Source organism: Sorghum bicolor, chromosome 1, assembly GCF_000003195.3.
Source record: "Sorghum bicolor cultivar BTx623 chromosome 1, Sorghum_bicolor_NCBIv3, whole genome shotgun sequence".
NCBI classification, from domain to species: Eukaryota; Viridiplantae; Streptophyta; class Magnoliopsida; order Poales; family Poaceae; genus Sorghum; species Sorghum bicolor.
The window spans coordinates 25,531,548-25,546,163 of NC_012870.2; positions in this window are offsets into that span (position 1 = coordinate 25,531,548).

The window sequence follows — 14,616 nt, forward strand, 5'->3', positions numbered from 1 at the left end:
GCGCAATCTCCGCCTCGCCCGAGCCCTGGCCTCGAGTGCAATCTTTGCCTCGACCGAGCCCCTGGCCTCGAGCGCAACCAACGCCTCGATCGAGCCCCTGGCCTCAAGCGTAATCAACGCCTCGCGCGAGCCCTGGCCTCGAGCGCAATCTCCGCCTTGTCTGAGCCCCGGCCTCGAGCGCAATCTCTGTCTCGCCCGAGCGCTAGCCTCGAACGCAATCTCTGCCTCGCCCGAGCCCCGGCCTCTATTGGCATTTCTTAGCGTCACTACTAAAAATAGACCATAGATCCATCCTTAGCAATGGCACTAGAAATGTCGGGTGTTGGCATACCGTAATTATCGCTACATCAGAGAGATAACCCAAGGCAACTCGAGGGCGCCGGCCTTAGCAGTGTAGTCTGGTAACAATAATTAGGAATGCCGGATTGGCCTTCCCAACCATCCTTACTTGCGATATGCAAAGCTGTGGCACTACGCTTGAAAGTGCTCAAGGATTACAATCTTAAGTAACGGTACTTAGGTACGCCAATCGATAGTTCATGAATGAAGAAGTAATATAACTACAAGCGGACAGAACTATCATTGTAGCATTTCAACCCATGAGTATTCAAGGGTGTCGAATTTATAATTCCCGTAGGAAGGCAAAGGGATCAAACATGGTGTAAACATGATTACTTATTGAATGCTTGGTAGACATAGAGTAAACAGAAATAAACATGATATTCAAGATAGTGGACACACATTGGATCAACCTCAATTTGGTAGTAGGTAAAACCGTCCTATGCATGGCGGCATGCAACCGCCTGAGAAAGATGGGCCCGGTTTGCCGCCTCTAGGGGTGCGGCCGCACCCTAGGTGGGTCCCCCTGGCCACCGCCTTCGCGTGGTCGGTTTGGCTCTGGGCCTAGATCTCTCCCGTGGTTACGATCAGGCCCAGTTCTGCGTTGTTCGGGCCTTTCTCTATTTTCTTGGTTTGCGCATTTCTGAATACGTCTTTTGGTACTTTGCGCTTTCTTCATGGTATGGCACATTTCCACTTGTTACACTATAATTCCTGCAAAATATAATAACTATGGTACAAGTGGAACTTGTTAGTAATAAAATGCATGTGTGTATATAATATGATTGCTTCTTCTCCTTTTGGATCAAGTTGGCAGTTTATAATTGGTCTATAATGACTGCCAACAAGTCCCCCAAGCTTAACCTTCGCTCGTCTCGAGCAAATAATTAAGTATGGTTGTTGATAAGGAGTTGCTATTATGCCGATATAATTCAAGAGTACCATACCTATAACAAAGCATTCATTCGCAATTTAAATAAAGCATTCATTCGCAATTTAAATAAGTTGGCATGCTATCCACTCTTTACCTTGACTTCTCATGGGGCTTATAGCTTTTCCAAGTTCTTGGGTGGTTGCAAGATTGAATGGTTGTAACAGACTCACCATTCATTCATCCCTTGATAGACCATCAATCCGGAGGTTTTATAAATTTTTGCAAAATAAATAAGTTCCTCGAATGATTCTCTTGATCGCTCAATGTGTATGCCTTTAAAACCTACCACTAAGGCTGAGAATGGAGCTTTGGGAAGGTATAAAGGTGGGCGTACTTACGACACTTGTGTTGAATGGATCATATATAGATTTTCCCGTCCATGCCCTTTGGCTTTTCCTTTATTTTTTTCATGGATAACTGATGCCCACATGTTTCAAAGGGATCTCAAAGAGGAAAATGGAGAGATGTCATGATGGTGATGTAAGGAGTAAAATTGTGTATGGGGATACGCAAACCTTAGGGTGAGAGTTTGGCATACTTATTTGGTGGAAGCTAAGGCACAACTCTTAGGGTAAGAGTTGGAATATTTTTGGTGGATGGAAGGGTGCATGTTGTGCGCAACTTCTCAGTGTGAGAGTCAGCTTTATTTGGTGGGTGCGTGAATCTCATATCATGGGAGCATGCCCATAATCTCACTCTAGGAGACTTGGGTTTTGACTCAACTCAAAGCGCCGCAAGCCACATATGACTAAAGGTGTACAAACTACTAAACAAGTCATATGGCCTTGGTAGGTATTTCATAATCATTGAGGAACTCTTTGTTTTGAATTTTTGAAAAGAAAACTTCGGATGTCAAGTTTCTCTTAGAACAAAGTCATAACAAAATCTATTTATACCATATCATGTCTCGCAACAACTTAGAAAAGGATCATGCATTTGCAACCCACAAGATTTCAAATTCTCAAAATGAGATATTTTTAGCCAACAAACTTAAATCTTGATGAACACTAAATTATAACTTAGATACTAGAGAATTATAGACAGAGCAACTATTCATCATTTCAACAGAAGAGAAACTAACATATCATAGCGCACATGAGAGTGGATTTTTTTTGAAAGATGATGAAAAATTGCTGAAATTTAAATACTGAAATTAAGAACTAAAATTAAGTGCAAGAATGTAAGATACATGTTACCTCTTGTGGGGGCCCTCCCCCAAGCTAGCTCACTGCTGCGGTCCAGGAAAATGTCCCATGGATCGTAGGTTGGCCATCTGTGCCTCGTGCCGGCGATGGCTTGCATCCTCAAGGTCGATGAAGCTCTGTTGGGTCTGCTGATGCCATTGGGTAGCAGTCTGGATGTGGGCATTTAGCGTGCCTTGGATCTGCCTATTCTGGAGCTCTAGTCTTCCCATGCGAGTGTTGAGGACGTCCAGTGTGTCCTGGCTTGTGATGCCTGGATCCCCCTGCCCCATATGCCTCTGGCTCGCTTGGGCCTGCACCTCCGTGCGCCTGCCAGCTCGACCCGCCTGCCTGCCAGCTCGAACCTCCAGCCTCGTAGGGGTGAGGAACGTATCCCATGCCATATCCATACCTAGGGGTAAATTCGGGTGCTGGTATAGCAGAGGTCCATCCCATCCCTGGCATAGCTGGTGGTGGAGTGTGCTGTGCTGGCTGTGCGGATGGTGCTGGCTGTGCTGCCTCTTCTTCTTGTTCCCTCCTCCGTGAGTTCCTGCGTGAAACATAGCTCCTACATCCTTCTTCCCTCTCAATGAGGGTGAAGGTAAGTGATGGGGAATTATACAGAGCGAGATCCGGGTTAGGTAAATGGATCTCATTTGTATATCCCGGAAAATAAAATAAAATCTTTTTACCTGTTTCATCGCGTTTAATCATATGTGCATGCAAAAGATGTGATTCATTAATCATGATGCGAGGAGTAGTGATGTAAATAATGGTATTAGCAGCATGGGGGTCAATACTTGCAGCAAGGCGAGTAATAAGAGATGTGCACATGATAGCAGTTGAAGTCTTAATTGAATGCAACCAATGATTAATAAGCTCAACCACAGGTGCAACCTTAATCTTTTTAAGCGCAGCATAAAGCAACTTCAACTCTATGTCGTAAGTAAGATGCGTATCATCTCTTGAAAAGAACGAACTAGCGATGCACTTATGGAGAAGCCTCAGAGTGGGGTGATGGATGTTGGCAGAATGCCCCTGAAACTTTCTAATGACGTGTTGCCCCAAGATCAAATGCCAGAAAGCATGACGTTGGTAACCCCCGAGGGAGAAACCTAAGTCAATGGAACACCGCTCGTGGAAACCCAAACGGTTGGCAAGATCCTTCCAATAAATACCGAAATCTCTTCCAAAGCAATGGAAGGTAATACCATAATCGACAATTTGTAGAGTGCCCAAAATTTGGATCGGCGAAAGACGTGACCCAAGGTCATGAACGGGGGCAACTCTACTCCAACCAAGATGCTCGAAAATAGTATCAAACTCAACATCCATACCTATTTGGTGCAAGAATGCGGGGTCGAATGCCGACGAATGGAGGAACTCACGTTCCTTCATGAGGTTGTATGCCTACATCCCCCGCTCGCTCTCCAAGTCGATGAAGGGGGCGTCGGCCTCGTCAATGGCGTGGCCATGTGGCTCCTCCTCCTCTCCTCCATGTGCCGGCTGCTCGTTCCTTGCAGGGGTTGGTGGATCTTCCTCGCGTTGGCGGTGGCTCCTTCTAAGCCCAAAAATTCTATTCGTGGTGGACGAGCTAGCACAAGTGTATGGTGTTTTTGCTTGGTGAGGGAAGTGTGCAAGAGGTTTTTGATAGAATTTTCTTGCACTAAGCTTGTGGAGTAGGCTATGAAGCAAAGTGGAGCAAAAGAGTGAAGAAGGGAAGAGTAAAAAATGTGTGTGAGAGGGGTGAGGTGCTCCACCCGAGATCCTCTCTATTTATAGAGTTGATCGTAGGCAGAGGAGCACCCCCCTCAACGGCTACTAGCCGTTGCCCAAAGGCCGAGGCCAGCAGGACTTGGGCAGGGTGCGGCCGCACCATGGTGTGCCCGCATCTGCGTGGCCTTTTGGTCGTTGGCTCCAATGGCTCTCCCCAACGTCTCTCTGGTTACTATCAGACTTGTTCGAAATCTTGCTCCAGATTTTGATTTTCCATATATTTATTCAAAATATTTTTGGTTTTCAAAAATTATATAAAAATAAGATTTGAAAATAGGAAAATCTATACTACCAGAAAATAATTTTTATAAGATTTTCAGAGAAACTTTATTTTTGACTAAAAATAAAACTATAGAAAGGGAAACTTTTGGAAACTAAAAATAAAAATTTTCTATAAAAAACGAAATTTAAAGAATTTAAAAATACATAATACCTGAGCGGGGACACCTCCTCCAAGCTTGCTTGATGTCGTGGGCCCTCTTCAGATATCTTTATTGGGACACAAATAGCACAAAATTTATTTTTATTATATATAGTTTTTTAGATAACTACCGAATGCCTTCGGCAAGGGCTCCACATTTATAGTCCGTTGGCAAGACTTTCCTTCCTTCATTCTTCTGTGACTGCATGGACGAACTTAGTAGAGGTTTCCGGTTGCCCTGGGATCCTCTCTGTGTCAGTGACTGGAATTGATGCAGCTATCTGTGCTATCTGTGTTTCTATCATTTTGTTGAAACCTGTCTGACTTTTGACAGATGAACAAAGAGTTTCAAGCTTGGCGTTGATGTTCTCAATGATCTTGTCATTGTAGGACAGCTTCTTGGTCAGATTCTCGTTGATTTTAGCTTGCCCTATGACCAGATCTTTCAAGGAAAGCTGATTGAAGAAATTACCCTGCGGGCGGTGCTGATTGTTCCACCTGTTGTTACCTTATTGTGGTGGCCGAAACCCATTGTTGACATATGCTGCTTCTTCTTGGGTTTCGGGGCAATTGTTCCCCGAATGGCCATCATCACCACAAAATTCACACGATGTGTGTGAGTTCACTGCTTGGACGGTGCCTATGTTGGGATTTGCAACTTGTTTGTCCATCCTTTGCAGCAGCAAGTCTATTTTTGCGGCAAGCACATCTGCCTCCTTCACAGATTGCGAGCCTTTTTGTGTTTTCCTTCCTTCACCCTAGCTTTGATTTGCCACCATCTTCTCGATGAGGGCAGTAGCTTCATTAATGGTGAGAGAAAGGAATGTACCTCCAGCTGCGGTATCTACGTGCCCCTTTGACATGGCCGTGAGGCCTTCGTAGAAGTTCTGGAGCACAAGCCAGTCTTCCATTCCATGATGAGGACAGGCCCGGATGTACTCCTGGAGCCTCTCCCATGCTTCGGGTATGAGATCTTCCCCCTCAGAGTGCTGGTCCTGCTCATAGGGAAGAACTTGGTGAGGAATGCCATGGAGCACTTTTCCCATGTGTCAACAGCTTCCTTGTTCTGATAAAACTATTGTTTTGCCTTTCCGGCGAGGGAAAAGGGAAACAAATGTCCTTGATGACGAAGGTGGGCGTTGGCATCCTCGCTTGGCAGGCCACAGAATTGGCTTGCCTGCACCATAGAGATGAGGCCAGTGTGGATCTCGAAGCTTCCATTCCCCATATTGACAGCGGGCCCAGTCGGCACGTTGGCAACAACAGGAGTGGAGTAGTCACGGAGTGTCTTGGCCATAGAGATTGGTGCGGTTGGTGCTGGAACGGTTGATTCGCTTGCCGGTTGCGTAGCAGAAGAAGAGACGGTATGAACCCTTCTCTTCCTTAGGAGTGTTTCTGGATCACTGTGGAAGTTTGCCGGCAAGTTAAAACCGCTCATACACTATCTTGTTTTCATTCCAATAAAAAGAGGAAGAAAATAGTAAAGTTATCCTACTTAATCTATGGCTACCAATGCTTATTATGCAATCAATGTTTATGCCAGTATGATTTTTGCCTTCCCCGGCAACGGCGCCAGAAATGCTTGTTGGCATTTCTTAGCGTCACTACTAAAAATAGACCATAGATCCATCCTTAGCAATGGCACCAGAAATGTCGGGTGTTGGCATACCATAACTATCGCTACATTAGAGAGATAACCCAAGGCAACTCGAGGGCGCTGGCCTTAGCAGTGCAGTCTGGTAACAATAATTAGGAATGTCGGATTGGCCTTCCTAACCATCCTTACTTGCGATATGCAAAGCTGTGGCACTACGCTTGAAAGTGCTCAAGGATTACAATCTTAAGTAACGGTACTTAGGTACGCCAATCGATAGTTCATGAATGAAGAAGTAATATAACTACAAGCGGACAGAACTATCATTGTAGCATTTCAACCCATGAGTATTCAAGGGTGTCAAATTTATAATTCCCGTAGGAAGGCAAAGGGATCAAACATGGTGTAAACATGATTACTTATTGAATGCTTGGTAGACATAGAGTAAATAGGAATAAACATGATATTCAAGATAGTTGACACACATTGGATCAACCTCAAGGATAAAATAGAAGAGAAATAATAAATAAAGAATAAAGAAATAAATCTACTTGAGCAGGCATGGGTCACATATAACTATGCATAGAACTGTTAGCGGATCCTCTAATTAACAATAAATAGAGTTAGAACTAAGCCTGAGATGAGGGGAGATCCCCGCAGCTGGATACCCAGCCGATAGAGACTTTACAGAACTCCTATCGGAATACCTGATCGTGGGGGAATGCAAAGGATGACAGAGCTGTCACTACCCTACCACCTACCCCTCTACCCGAAAGATACCCGCACATCCACTGATTCCCGTATACCTGAACACCATGTTCACGTAATTGGAAACAACTCCTAACCCCCGCGGGCCCCACCCCTTCGGAGTGACAGGCTAGGCTAAGAGCAACCATCACAACACAGTGAACCATCATCCCATTCCTAATTCTAATCCTAATCATACTAATCTGAAGAACAATGAAGAACAATGATGAACACATCAAGAACATAGCACAAGAACTAAGAACTAGTTCATATACTATGAACATGATAAGAACACAACCATACTCTAGTTCATATACATAATCATATAAAGATGAATAGAACTTGCTCATGGAATAAGATTGAATATTATTCATACCAAGAAGATCCTTTCTTCCAAGGAGACAAGCTCTCCTTGCTAGCTCTTGTCTTCCAAGGAGACAAGCTCCCCCTGGCCACAGCCTTCGTGTGGTCGGTTTGGCTCTGGGCCTGGATCTCTCCCGTGGTTACGATCTGGCCCAGTTCTGCGTTGTTCGGGCCTTTCTCTATTTTCTTGGTTTGCGCATTTCTGAATACGTCTTTTGGTACTTTGCGCTTTCTTCATGGTATGGCACATTTCCACTTGTTGCACTATAATTCCTGCAAAATATAATCACTATGGTACAAGTGGAACTTGTTAGTAATAAAATGCAAGTGTGTATATAATATGATTGCTTCTTCTCCTTTTGGATCAAGTTGGCAGTTTATAATTGGTCTATAATGACTGCCAACAAGTCCCCCAAGCTTAACCTTTGCTCATCTCGAGCAAATAATTAAGTATGGTTGTTGATCAGGAGTTGCTACTATGCCGATATAATCCAAGAGTACCATACCTATAACAAAGCATTCATTCGCAATTTAAATAAGTTGGCATGCTATCCACTCTTTACCTTGACTTCTCATGGGGCTTATAGCTTTTCCAAGTTCTTGGGTGGTTGCAAGATTGAATGGTTGTAACAGACTCACCATTCATTCATCCCTTGATAGACCACAGGGCCTCAGATCTGATGGCCACGACCCAAACAGGGTTCGACAACGCCGCCAACAGGGATGACCACGCCGCTTCCCACACCACAAGGACGAGGCAGCCAATCTCCACAGGGTCAGCACTGTGACTCCCCTGCACACTAAAGATAAATTACCACACTTACACATGTAAAAACCCCACCTCCCTTTGTGGCTATAAAAGAGGAGGCAGGGCATCCTTTAGGGGACACACAACAACACACAGACATAGTCCACTCCACAAAACACTTTGACGCACATACGCATAGGGTTAGAGGACTCAGGACTCTGAGCACACCTCCACTCACTCCCTAAGCTGAGACTTGGGACATATCCCTCTCTCCCAACTAGCTTGTACTCTCCTACTACAAGCATTCTCAGGTGCAAGGCAATACAGGCTCTGACCCTCTCACTGGACGTAGGGCACCTTCGGTCCGAACCAGTATAAATCCTCTGTGTTCTCTTGCACCACCATTCGGGCTAAGGGGCACGCAAATTCATCACTTGTTAGTGTCCGGACCCCAAGTCCAGATGCCGACAAATAGTGAATATATCTCTAAATCATCACATGGTATTTACATCTACATCACCCTTTCATTGAAGCATTTGGAAAGAGAAAACAAAAATGCTATTGCCTTGTTGCTTACAAAATAAAGTTAACTAGAGGATCATTTGGTAAACTATGGTATGTTGCCTTGCATATTGTATGGTGTTAGACATATAACCCATGAGTCTTATGCCAGAAGCTTCACCCAATATGTTAGTTATGATGAAAATTATTGTTGATGGGACAAGACAAGAAATCTTAAGTTGACCCTAAGAAACAAAGTAAAGCATTTGGTAGAATAACATTTGCACCTACTGCAACATATTGAAGGAAACAAACCCAAGAATAGTTCACTTAATATAATGCTAGTCAAGACTCGTCTAATCGATCCATGCATAATGTCATGTTTAGATCAACTAAAGCATGTAGAAAGCCACTAGACAAAAAAAAATCTACCTAATCCAATCAATCCAAGTTATAACCCATTTTGACAATCTAAACACCTAGCACAACTTACAAAAGCTAGGAGGACCCATGCATGTCCTAAGTCATGCTAATATGTCCCTTCCTCCTATACCATCATCATGTTGTGTTTTCTTTTTAGTTAGAGCACAACAAAAGACTTGTTTCTATAGATCCACATTGGTTGCTTCCATGAGAAAAGATATCCTTTAAATGCTCCTAGCTGAATAGTTGCAACTTGTTTGGTTGCTTGCGTGTAAAGGGTATCTTTTCAATGCTCTCAAAAAATAGTTTTGACTTGTTTATAAATATCCACATTGGTTGCTTGTGTACAGAAGGTATCTTTTGAATGATCTAAGATGGATAGTAGCACAACTACCACTTAGTCAAACAACAACAAAAAAGAGAACTAGCGTGCAAGAAATTGATGTTTTGGCTAGTAGTTAGTTCGCGTGACGTGGTGACATATCACACATCATGCTATTATCGAACTGCAATCTACATAAATGATTTATCTAACTAGACCCATGCTTGCAAGAGTAGATCTAGTGCTGGAAGCACATCGAGGAGGAGAGTTTGCGTTTGGTTGCTTCCCCCCATTAGGATGTAGCTTATAAAGCCCATCAATAGAGGAAGAAGAAAACAGGGATGGTGAAGACAAAAATGAGAGAAAATAACCAGTGAGAAGAGATAGAGTGGACGAGCACCTCTCCCTCTTTTTTTTTCTTGCCAGAATATCCAACATTACAAGCTTGAAAATGTCTCATTCCCTCTCATGCTCTTCATAATTCAACTTGGGACTTACCTAGGAAAAATGAGCATTCACTATGACATAAAAGCACACTAGTGATGGTTCAAGATGCATATTAGCAACAGGGAAAGCAAGCATCTCTAAATTTACGTCTTTGATGTGGACAACATTGATGACCAGTTATCCCCCATCTCTGATAACACACATTAGTGATGGTTACCAAAGAAGATACTATCTTTGATATGCACACATTAGAGATGCAAGAGTTATAACAAAGCATCTCTGATAAGACTCATCAAAGACATTTTTACTTTTATTGCATAATAACATTTTAGATAGATTTTTATTAAGGCATTGTATCTGACTTAATCTATCAGAGACACAACGGTTAAGGCATGGGTCTCAAATTATAGATAGAGTAGGTGGATTACCTTTATACACATTTCTAATATCTTTCCATCAGAGGCGAGATTCTTTTAGCATGTGTCTTATTTAATGTACTTATCACATGTGTGTTACCTGCATGGTAATCATAAGCTAATCACAATTATATTGAATGAATGTGTTGTTCATACATATCATGTCACATCAACCACTATTCATGCATTTACTCATTAGCATAATAACATAGTATCTCATAGGACACCATCTAGCTAGTTCAGAGAATCATTAAAGTTCATTCTATGTGCATAGTTAACAAGCAAAACATTCAAGACTAATTAGCCAACTATATCACACAAGTACAGATCGATGTTTCAAGTGGCAGGATTAGTTGGCACAAAAGAATTCCCTTCTGACACGAAGAATGAGGTGATAGTTCCTCGGATTTGGCACAATCATTTTGTCAAGGGCTCATATGTGTGAACTTCAAAATCCTTGCATAGACAAGGAAAAAACTTAGACGTTAGCCACTAACATACAACAAATTACCATTGAAAAGCGAAAGAGACATATTTGACACAATTTGCAATGAGACACATGAAAAACTATACTTGTGACAAACAAAATAATCATCTCTAAGGCATACAACATACTCCGACGTTGTCGACGAAAGCTGGTCGGCAGTCTACCTTGGGGTATACCCACGGTAGTAGTTTATCGATAGACGGTGCGCAAACTATGAACTCGATGGTGACGCAAGACACAGACAAGCTTTTTATCCAGGTTCGGCCGCCGAGTTGGCGTAATACCTACGTCCTGCGTCTGATTGTATTGATTTGTGTTTAGAGAATATGGTGTCCTAGGGGGGTCCCTTGCCTCTCCTTATATAGTCCGGAGGGCAGGGTTACAGATCTGGAAACTAATCCTAGTTGGTTACAATTGCCATAGACAGTTCGATATCAATTCCTATTCTAACCGACTAGAATCCTGCTTGATCTCCACGTCTTGTTTCCTTGCGCGAAACTCCGAGCTATCGGATCAAACCTTGAGCTTGTCCCGTAATGGGCCAAGCCTCCTGGCCCAAGTCTATCCGTAAGGGTATAGGGGTTTATACCCCCACAGCTAGTCCCCGAGCACCATGTATTGTGGAGTAACACGCCGTCTTGAGCTTCTTCGACCAGTGAAGCTTGACGTCTTCAATCAACATGAAAATTGCCCAAGCAATTGCAACGGTATTTTGACCAAATCTAAAGATATTTGATCAAAATCATCATCGAGAAGTCAATTGTTCGAAGAATGCATGGTGCTCTTGAGAAAAAATATTTCTTTTTCGGTGAAGTGTGCCCACTTTACTTTTCTGAAAAGTACAGTCCTCAAAAAAGCAAGCAAGTTCACCGCAAGGTGAAGTGTGCCCACTTAGTCCCCGAGCCTAGTAGTAGGTGACGTAGGCACGTGGTGCCAGGGTCAAAAGAAAATTCCCCAAAGTAGTTTTGAAATTGAGATGCATCGCCAGATGCATCGTACCGATGTAGTCCCCGAGCTTGCTGGAAGGCGAAGTATGAGCCTTGTAGCAAGGTCTAAAGAGTTGAATTTACCAGTCCCCGAGCATCTCATGCTCATTTAGACTTATCAATTTGACGAGCTGGTCAACCAGTCCCCGGGTATACCATGCTCGGAGATCGATACAACCTGCTTATTCCCGAACTAATAGACTAGGCGACCAGTCCCCAAGCATCAAGCGCTCGGTGGTCGGTACGGTCGCAACAAATTTGACGACCAGTCCCCGAGCATCAGGTGCTCGGTGGTCGGTGCATTCCTTGAAGTTCCGAGTTGGTAGACTGGGCGACCAGTCCCCGAGCATCAAGTGCTCGGTGGTCGGTGCAGTCCTCGGGTCGTTGACTGTCTACCATTTTTTGTCTGCTTGTTTGAAAAATCTTACCACATTAAAGTTGACGTGACGAGTCCTCCAGACGGGATGTCAGATGGCGGCATGAAAAGTTGCGCCTGGCAACTGTGCGGCCGCCCTTTGCGCGGTTTGAGAAAAGGAAACCATCATTATGTACGAAAACTCCGCTGCATTAATTGTCGATAATGATTGAAAACCGAAGCGCCGCGTCCGCCGTATGGCCCGCCCACTTCCCAAGAATGCGGGAAGTGGGAGGGGTGGAGTTGCGGTTTATAAAATCGTAACATTAACCCCGCATTGCTTACCCTACCATTGCCTTCAAGCTTTCCGCTCTTGCCTCCTTCAATCACCTACGCCTTCCTAACTCAAAGTCGCTCCCACACCTCCAATGGCGAAGAGCGACTCTAAGAAGAGGGTCGAGCTGATGGCCAAGGAGTGGAAGAAGTCCCGGTCCCGCAGCACTGCAAAGTCTCTCGATGACCTCGTCGATATGGGGCTTCTACACGGCCCGGAGCTCGGTGGCTGGAGAGCGCCGGAAGGAGAGAGCTTCCCCGACCCCCGTGCCGATGAGATCGTGGTATTCGAAGACTTCGTTAAGAGGGGTTTTGGGGTTCCTGTTCATCCCTTTCTTCAGGGTCTTCTTTTGTATTATGAGATCGGGATTTGCAATCTGCACCCGAACTCAATCCTTCTTATTTCTACTTTTATCCATTTGTGCGAGGCCTATGTTGGCATAGAACCGCACTTCGATCTCTTTCGCTATCTTTTTTGCTTAAGAAAGAAGGGAGCGGTTGGAGGCTCCAACGTTGCAGGTGGAGTATACCTCAACCTTCGTGACCTGCATTGTCCATAGAACACTTCCCGGACTGAATGGTACAAGAAGTGGTTCTACATCAGGGAAGAACCGGGCAGCTCCACGTTCTGCGACGTGGGGTACATCCCCGAGAAAAGGGTAAGTTGGACTGATCGCCGGAGTTCGACGGTCAAGTGGCAGATCTGATGAAACTGATCGACTGGTCACGCTTGGACGGGCTAGGCGTGGTCGGCAACTTTGTGTGCCGTCGGGTGATGCCCTGCCAGAAGAGGGTGCACTCAACGTACGAGTATGCCGGAAGCGTGGACCCGACCAGGATGCGTCCTGAAGTCTTGGAGAAATCAGAGGTGCAGCAACTGTTGAACGAGCTGTTCAACTTTGCGGATGGAGGCTTCGTCCGTGGTAGTGATCGTTTGCAAGCCTTCAAGTTGGGGCGACCAGCACCTAAGGTATGTCACTAATTATTTCGCTTTAGCATCCGTTATTGTCTGCTGCTAACTTGTCTTTGCTACTTTTGCAGATCGGAGATGTTGACCGGTGCACGGTGTACGTGTCACTGGCACCCAGAATGGAGAATCCTGCAGGAGAAGACCCGCCGGAGGAAGACGCTGCTCGGTGTACTCGTTACACCAGCAGTGAGGAGGACCAGCCCCGACCCGTCCCGACCACCGAGGAGAGAGTGGCGGGGAAAAGGCCAATGGCGACGGATCCTTCGCCTACGCCGACGCTGCCAGCGGAGAGCAGCCAAGCGCCGAAGCGTCGTCGGCTCATCCGGATCAGTGACGACGATGACGAGGAGGAGGCCGTACCGTCGTTAGTCCGACGACCTCGTAGCCGCCCAGACACTGCGCCGGCCACTACTGATCGGGTGGCCAGCGACCCTCTTGCTCCGCGAGTTGTCGAGACGGGGGCGCAGGTGCCGACCGGCCGGGCAAGGAGGAGGTTCACCGCGACCCACCGTCGATCAGACCTGTAAGTGCTCGACTTACGTATTTTGGCGTTTTTTTTACGATGGTACTTTGTTGTTTCAGCGCGGCGTCAGATGTCAACCCCGACCACGTCGCCGGCCAGGGAGTAGTCGAGCCTGCTTGTGCTGCTCACGATGCGGCGCCGTAGAATGCGGAGCAGCCTACGGCTGCAGGCGTGCCTGAGAGCACCGAGGAGCTCCCGGCCGCCGCACAGCCTACGGCGAGCAGCCCGACAAGGGTCGAGGAGGCTACAGGGATGCCTCCCCCAAGTAACACCTCGGAAGAGGAGGGCAGATCCCCGACCCCTCCCCCCGTCGAAGGGAGGGAGGTCCCCACGCCGCCCCGAGCAGGAACCACTTTGACTGCAGGCTCCCCGGGCCTGGTCCGGGGGCCGGTAATGCCTGCGACCACCATCGGGGGCGATGCAGCGGGCGAGGAAACCCAGGCGGCCTCCGATGACGAGGTGGAGGAGATAGAAGGTCGTCCCCATGATGGCCGCCAACACGTATATGTGTGGCGCCAACGCGGGGATCACTTTATCGGGCACGAGGAGCTCGCCGAGACAGAAGAGGCCGCCAGAGTGGAGCGCGCAGCCAAACGTCTCGTGGACGAAGTCAAGGTAAGTGATTGTTTGCACTGCTGGACATTTTGTGCGTTGTCTTGCTTGGTCGACATATATTTGTTTTGTAGGGCGCAATGAAAACGGCGAAGTACCGGAAACGGTGCTTCGACCAAATAGAAGGCATCGTGGCCG